Source organism: Choloepus didactylus, chromosome 9, assembly GCF_015220235.1.
Source record: "Choloepus didactylus isolate mChoDid1 chromosome 9, mChoDid1.pri, whole genome shotgun sequence".
Classification (NCBI taxonomy): Eukaryota; Metazoa; Chordata; class Mammalia; order Pilosa; family Megalonychidae; genus Choloepus; species Choloepus didactylus.
Window position 1 is genome coordinate 38,749,443 of NC_051315.1, and position 8,663 is coordinate 38,758,105.

Sequence of the window (8,663 nt, forward strand, 5' to 3'; positions counted from 1 at the left end):
TTAATTCCTCTACTGGGTCCTAAATGCAAGTAGCAATGTTGCCTAAAACCAGAGTTCACAAGATGCACTTGGGTACCCCAGGGTGCCTCAGGGAACTCATAGGGGCTACACAGGATAGTTTAAATTTGGGGGAAGAGATGGCAATATTTCGCATCTGTTGGACACCATAAGAACTGCTAGCTCAAGGCAGTTCATATTTTAAACATTATATCATGCCCCATTACTTTCAATGACATCTTTTCTTTGTGAAGCTAGGATTTTGGCAGTTGCTGTTAATAAAAAGCAAACAGGGCATCATAATTCTTGAGGATCAGGACATTAGGGAGGTGGTGTCCAGTCTTATTCCAAGGTTTGAGAAGTTGTGCAGTGCCCAAATCATGTTAGTAAGTAACTATGGCTATGTAAGAATGAACCAAAATATGTTTTCTTTCAATGCATAATATTTTTTTAAGTGGCTAGTAACTTGGTGGGGCATAAAACGGAGTTGGTCTGACTTGACTGCTTCATAAACAGAACTGTTAGAGATTTCTTTTGCCTTGGGCAATATGAAAAATTACTGCAATAACTAAGGGCTCTGTGAATCAAGAAAGTTTGGCAATCTCTGGCCTAATGGTTAAGAATGTAGGCCCCAGAATTAGAATTCCAGCTTCACCATGTAGTAGCTGTGTCTCTTTTAGTTTAAACTCTCTGTATCTCCATTTTTTTCCAACTATAAAATGGAGATTATAATGGGGCATACATCAGTTGAGTTATTTTGTGGATTAAGTCAGTATAGGACAGGAGGTAGAAGAGAGCCAGATATAGATTGAGTGCTGTCTCTGTATTTAGCCATTATGCAAATGCTTTAAGACAAGCCTTTACTGAAGGCAGGCTGGCTGCTGTACATGCCTGCTGCTACATCAGTCAAATCCAGATTGTCCAAGCATGGGGAGCCTGTGCATGTGGAGTCCAGGAGCTAGAGAATTTTCCTAACTCTATTCCCCTTTTTTTTTTCTGCTTTACATGGGAGGAAACATGCCAGGCATCTTTTGGAGAAAATTCAACAATTTTGAAAGTTCCCTTGGATACAATTCCAGAAAGGTAAGGAACTTACTGTCTCACAAACACCATCAGGAGGTCTTTATGTGTAACTTTTGCTTTGTAAGTAGAGTTAAAATAACTTTAGATCCTTAATCTAGAATGGTGGGGGGGTGGGGGGGGATGGGTGGTCTATTTTGATCATTCTGGTGAGGAAGTGAACTTTTGAACAATTACCTGTTCCCAGACTCAAAAATTAATTCTAACTTGCTTTTCTTTGGATCTTAAGGGTATTCACAACTACATTTTGGAAATGTCACACCTGAGGTTTTTTGTTTTTTGTTTTTTCCTTGTTTCTCCATGTAATTATTCGTTTCCAAAGACAAGGTGTATTTTTATTTCCCTTAAGATTTTTTTTTTATTTATTACTGTGCATCTAGTTCTTGCCCTGAAAGTAGTATAATAGCTTTTAGTCAACAAAAATTTTATCCCAAATATTATGAAAAATAAGAAAAGATAAACTCCGTTAAACATTATTCAAGTGAATTATAGCATATTCAAACTATTATAAACTATGACTCCAGAAAATATTTAATGACATTCTAAAATACAATACAATGATAAGCAAAGAGCAGAATACAAAATTGTATATCAATATTCTCTTGGTTTTATAAAATAGAAATTAGGTATATCCATATATATGTGTAGGAAAATGACTAAGAGGAAATACAGTAAGTATTTTTAAGTGCTTAGATGTGGCTAGAAAAAGTATGCAAGAATTTCATTTTGTTCTTACATGTTGGTTCAGATAGAGTTATTTCAACTGCAAGAAACAGAGTCTATAATAATGTGGCTTAAATAGCGAAGATATTTATCATCACAGATGTCTGGAGATCTGTGATTCAAGCAATAATGCAAGCACTCAAATCAATGTTTCTGAATTTCCTTGACCTGTCCGTCATAGAGCAAACTGACTGCAGCAGCTCCAAGCATTATGGCCTCACATGATAATGTTCAAAGCAGGAAGGAAGGAAACATGCAGCCCTTCTCCTCATGAAGCCCTCTCTTCTCATCAGGGAAGAAAATATTTCCCCAAAGCCAGGAGACTTGTGCTTATGTGTCATTGACCCAAACTAGGTAACGTTCTTCCTTGGACACAATATTACCATATTTGGCATAGATCAATTATGATATATTCCTTGAATCTAGGCACATAACCAATGGAAAAAAATTGAAGTTGTATCACCAAGGAAGAAGAGGAGAACTGCCGTAGGGTGGGTATTTAACAGTGGACCCTACATCCTTTAGTATATTTCCCAAACAGTGTATGAAGGTCTTGTATGTTACCAAAGATTACAATTTAAATATGACTTTTAAAAAAAGAAAAGAAACATCTGCCCCATTCCCAAGCAATCCATTACAGGTTAAGATAATAGGACATAGGAAAATGTGAATATTGTTTATCCTTCTAGAGGCACATCTGGCAGACCAGAAGTGGAAACTGCCATCTCATGTGGATCACTTATGTAATATGTCATCTGCTAATTATCTATGTTTGAATTCCTTATAATAACTGCAACAGGTTGACCATCTCATAACTTGACAAAAGCTGTTCCAACAGCAAGAAGTGCTCTCAAAAATTCAAAAGGAAGAGTATTGTTTTCCAAATACTAACATGCCACACAGAGATCTCTCAGGCACAGTCTGCCGTTGTCTGAAGAAATTATTTGCTCACTGGCCGCTGAAGCCAAAAAGATCAGAAAAATGTTAGGTAACATCAGAGAACATTATACAACCCTTTTAAAATTATGACTGAGTGCCTTAGCACATGGAATAGTATACAGATCTCTGGTCAACGGACTTTAGAAATGTATACTGGCTTTAGAGGTAATTGACAAAGAACAGCTGGGATAATCGATAGGGTGTGAAAAGTTTGAATACATTTTAGAAATCTTTTTTTCAATATAGATAAAGCACCAGAAGGATGATTATCTCAAATCCCAGGCATCTCGGACAATTTATCACCTTTTAGAAGTATCTGAGAGGCTGGGTTCCATGATGGCCACCAACACCAGAGAAGGAGCTAAAACTGTCAGATGACTCTGAGAAGCAAAGGGAGAAGTCAGAGGAGAAACCAAGGTCAATGACGAAATGTCCTAGAGGCAGATTGTGCTGGTTTGGATGTATTAAGTCCCCCCAAAACTCCATGTTCTTTGATGCAATCTTGTGGGGACAGACTTATTAGTATTGATTAGGTTGGAATCTATTGAATGAGTGTTTCCATGGAGATGTGACTCAATCAACTGGGCAAGACCTTTTATTGTATAATTTCCATGGAGGTGTTACCTCACCCATCCATGGTTGGCCTAATTAAATCACTGGAGCCATATAAAAGAGCCGACACACAGAAAGAACTGAGAGAAGGTGCAGCTGAGACACAAACTTTGAAGATGGTCAGTGAAAGCTGATGCTCACATTTTGGAAAATGCCATTTTTGAAACACAACTTGGGAGCAAGCAGATGCCAGCCATGTGCCTTCCCAGCTAACAGAGGTTTTCCGGATGCCAATGGACTTTCTCCAGTGAAGGCACCCTATTGTTGATGCCTTATGTTGGACATTTTATGGCCTTAAGACCATAACTTTGTAACCAAATAAACCCCTTTTTTAAAAGCCAATGCATTTCTGGTATTTTGCATGATGGCAGCATTAGCAAACCAGGACAAAGATGTTGTCAGGAAGGAGGAATGCCAAAACGGAAAGAGGACATAAATAAAAAACTGGAGGAGATAAATTATGTAGAATGAATCAGAAACTTGGGAAGAAAACATATTACTGTATGAAAATTTGGTCTTCCATTACTTTTCTGGTCCGTAACTTTTTTAAGGGATAGGTTTGTGAATTTCTTCCTGCATCTCTAGGGCATATTAAAGGCACATCCTAGAAGCATCTGTACCACAGGAGGGAATGTTCAGATTATTTTATGACTGTATGGTTCATGACTGATTGCCAGGGATGGTTTGAACCACATTCCTCATTTTCGTTACTGTCACTTAAGAACAACCTTTTTGGGATCTCTATTATTTATTCATTTAATGAATAATGATTGAACACTTACACTATTTCAGAACGTCTTCCATGTTGAGGCTACTGCACTCCTGCACTCATGTGTAGAGGTAGGGGTGGATGGACCCAAGCAGGCCCCTTGTGGCACCTGTTCTGGTCTGAAGTCCTCAAGTGGCAAACATCCAAAACAAACAGAATCTTCTTAGAATTCAGACCTAGCCTCTTCATGACCAGAGCAAAAAGCAGTTTATAATAAGAAAAGTCTACTCTCCCTGGAAGCTTTGTCAGTTGAAACATAATTTGTTGAAAATACCCTGTGAACAAAGCAGCACCCTAGTTGGTTTGTGGAGGTATAAAAGAAAAAGAAAGAAAATATTTTTGTTGTGTAGAAACCTAATATCTAATGGGGAAAAATAGTACCATCATGCAATTAAAGAAGGCTTAGAATGATATAAGGGAACTCAAATAAATATTTTATTGAAGTTTCTAATGCTAGTTAGCATAAGTAATGTGAACACTTGATTCCTTAAGTTCATCATGTAAGTCTATGTGCTTGAGTTTGCTTAAAATATAAACTATATCAAAATGCCTACTCTGTAAACCTCTCAGGAAAAATGTCACATAATACAGTAAGTGAATAGGTTTATAAATGAGGCGTTTGTGTACTTATTCTCATATAAAACCTTAACCAGAGTTAATCCTTTTATTCTATTTGAGCACTGAAGCATAAAAAGAGTGAAATTAGTGGCATGTGAATGATAAGGCTTCATGACTTGAGGTTATTGCCAACTTGTCCCAACAGATGTTAGTAAATTTTAATAATCATGGAGATTTAATAATTTATTTGGCTGATGGGAGATTGTGTATGGTAACATTAGACTGATAATATTAATTATATACTTTAATTATTTCTAGCTTTTGTTGTCACCTAGAACACCATGAAATTTCAAGATAATAATTAAATGTGAGCTCAGATATGTTCCCCAGGGCAGGGAACTTGTGCAGTGTGTGCTTACAAATGATAATAACAATTAAAAACATGAATGATGAATGATATTAAAATCAATTAAAGCCATAGTGATTGTTTATTAAAAATCCTTCGAAATAGGAAATAAAAAAATAAGCCCTAATTAGTCACCACTCTGATTAAAAAAAAAAAAAGAGAGAGAGAGAGAAGGATTAGGAGTATAAAGAATAAGAAAATGTATCTGATGGCAAAGGTAACGAGGAAGCGAATAAGTATTTGGTCAAATAAGATCTGAGCTGAATAATATCATATGTAGCTATAAAATTATGGGTGGACGTTAGGGAAATTGTCAAACCATGGACTAATGCAATCAGTTTACTGGAGTCATGTAGGAAATGATCTAGAGTCCATATTTCTTCACAAGAGGGAAAAGTTTTCAAAATAAATTCAGTTTAGACCAATTCCAAAACAAGATGCAGCCCATTGCTGCAGCACGGGGCTAAACAGACAGGCAGTTGAACAACTGATTCATGGGCAAACCATGGGGATGCAGCTTGCAGAGGAGCTGGGGAGCCAGGCTTTGGAAAAGGAAACACCATAGGCATTTTCACCTGCTATTTGAGAAAAGCCAAACCTCTTTAGTTTGGGAAAACAAAACAAAACAAAACAAAATAAACAATGAAATAAACTCTGTAGCAGAGATATCCGAACCTTCTGAGATGACGGAAATGTTCCCTCTGTGCTTCTAGCAACATATGGCTTTTGAACATTGGAAATGTAGCTAGTGTTGACTAAGAAATTGAATTTTTATTTTTATTTAATTTTATTAATTTATATTTCAATAGCCACATGTGGCTAGTGGTTTCCATATTAGATAGCAGAGCTGCATAGATACAGAGAATGTTCTTTTTAATGGTACTGAAAAAATGTTTGATAAATTTCAGTATCTATTGCTAATAAAAAAGTCTTAATTAAATAGGAGTAACGGTTACTTCTAAAGCATTATAATAAACATATATATCTCAAATCAAAAGCCAGTTAAATGCATAATGACAAAACACTAAATTCAGAAAGAAGACAAAATTCAGAATAAAAGACACTGCCACCACCATTATTTAATTTTACTTCTTTGCAAGGGCTATAATTAGAATTAGAGAAATGAACCAAGTTTTAAAAATAATTGGATGGAGAAGAAAAAATTATCTTCATTGGCAGATAAAATGGTTTCTCCCCAACATTCCACTATAAAAATTTTCAAATATGCAGAAAAGTGAAAGGCTTGTACAGTGAACATCTATATATCCACCACCTAGATACTAACAGATAACATGATTTTATTTCAAAAAAATTCCTATACCTGAAAAAACATTAGAGAAAAAAATTGAGAAATCTCTCAAGGGGTCAGTTAAAAACTAATAAACACAATAAACAGCTATCCTCTTTATACAAAACAAACAGTAAGAAATATAATTAAACAAATGATCTCACTTTAAATGATAATGAAATATTAAAATAATGAGTCAATAAGAATTGTTCAGATTATATACAAAGGAAAATATATTTCACTGAGTCGTGTAAAATAAGGCTTGAATAAATGAAAAACAACCACTTGTGCTTGGGAAAATATCACTCAATATTTTAAAGGTGCAAATTCTCCCTACAATAATGTTGAAATTATTCCCAAGTCCAGTAAAAAAAAAAATGTGATTATTTTTACAAAAATTATTTTTAAATTTATTTAAAAAAATAAAATTGTGAAAAATTAGGAAATCTGGGGGAAAAAACTAATGAAGGGAGAATAACATGAAAAATATTAAAATCTTTCCAAAAGATATAATGTTTAAAACAATGGTACAAGAATAGACAGGGAGATCAATGGAAGAGAATGGAGCATCCAGAAATAAATTGATGGAAAAATGGAGGCTCAGTATATGTTTAAAATGTATTTTCAAACCAATGGGGAAGAGTTGCACTATTTAGTAAATGTTCTTGGTTCACATGGATAGATTTGAACAAAATAAAACATTCCTTACTTCTTAACAAATTCCTGACAGATTAAAGGTATAAACATTTTTTTTTTTTAATATAAACATTCTAGAAGAAAAGTAGAACTCTTTGTTGGCAATCTGAGACTTAGCATGACAGGAAACCTGGAAGTAATAAGCTAAAAGCTAGAGAAGTTTGACTCCTGAAATTTTCAAGTGTTTCTATCTAACACAAAACATTATAACCAAAGTAAAACCACAATGCCAACAGCTTGGAAAATATATTTTCCCCACTTGTGATTCTTAAAGAACTAATTTAATAAACAAAAGTCCTTATAAATAAATAATGAGACAAATAATCCTATAGGCAGCTGGACAAAGGATAGGAGAATGCAGACAATATGAACAGAAATACAAATCACCAATAAACATATTAAAAGTGTACATACTTGCTTACAAATAAAAACAATGAGATACACTGCTTATGTCTTATAAGCAAAGATTTTTAAATTATAAATAATACTCAATGTTAATAAAGGCCATGGAAAATTGGAATATGTATGCATTTGCTAGGATGTTGATAAGTTCAAATTAAATTGAACAACAGTTAAAAATTAGGAAAATCTAAGTATGCTGATGTGGGAAGGTGCCCAAAAAGATAGTGTTAAAGGAACAGCATGTGTAGCATGAAATAATTTTTGTTTAAAAATTATATGCAGATTTATATATTTATATTGAAATAGAGAATGTACAGAAGTATATACACCAAACTATTTACAGTGTTTATTTCTCAGGAGTGAGATGAGAAAGGATAGAGAAAAATGTTCCTAGGGCCTTTGTTTTTCTTTTTTTGCTCCCATTTTTCTACTCATCCAACCACACACTGGACAAAGGGGAGTGTGATCAACATGGCTTTCCCAATCACATTGTCACCCCTCATAAGCTACATTGTTATACAATCATCTTCAAGATTCAAAGGTTCTGGGTTGTAGTTTGATAGTTTCAGGTATTTACTGCTAGCTATTCCAATTCTTTAGAACCTAAAAAGGGTTGTCTATATTGTGTGTAAGAGTGTCCACCAGAGTGACCTCTTGGATCCTTCTGGAATCTCTCTGCCACTGAAGCTTATTTCATTTCCTTTCACATCCCCCTTTTGGTCAAGGAGATGTTCTCCATTCCACGATGCTGGGTCTAGATTCCTCCCCAGGAGGCATATTTCATAGGGACTTTTATCTCTTCCTCTACAAAATTCCAAACCTTTGAATTTTTTTTTTTTTCATTTTTATTGAGAATGTTCAGATACCATACAATTATCCAAAGATCCAAAGTGTACAATCACTTGCCCCTGGGTACCCTCATACAGCTGTGCATCCATCACACTTAATTTTTGTTCAATTTTTAGAAACTTTTCATTACTCCAGACAAGAAATAAAGTGAAAGATGAAAAAAGAAAAAAAAGAAAAGGAAACTCTAAACCTCCCCTATCCCTAACCAACCCCCCTCAATTGTTGACTCCTAGTATTGATATAGTACGTTTGTTACTGTTTATGAAAAAATGTTGAAATACTACTAACTGTAGTATATAGTTTGTAATAGGTATATAGTTCTTCCCTATATGCCCCTCTGTTAT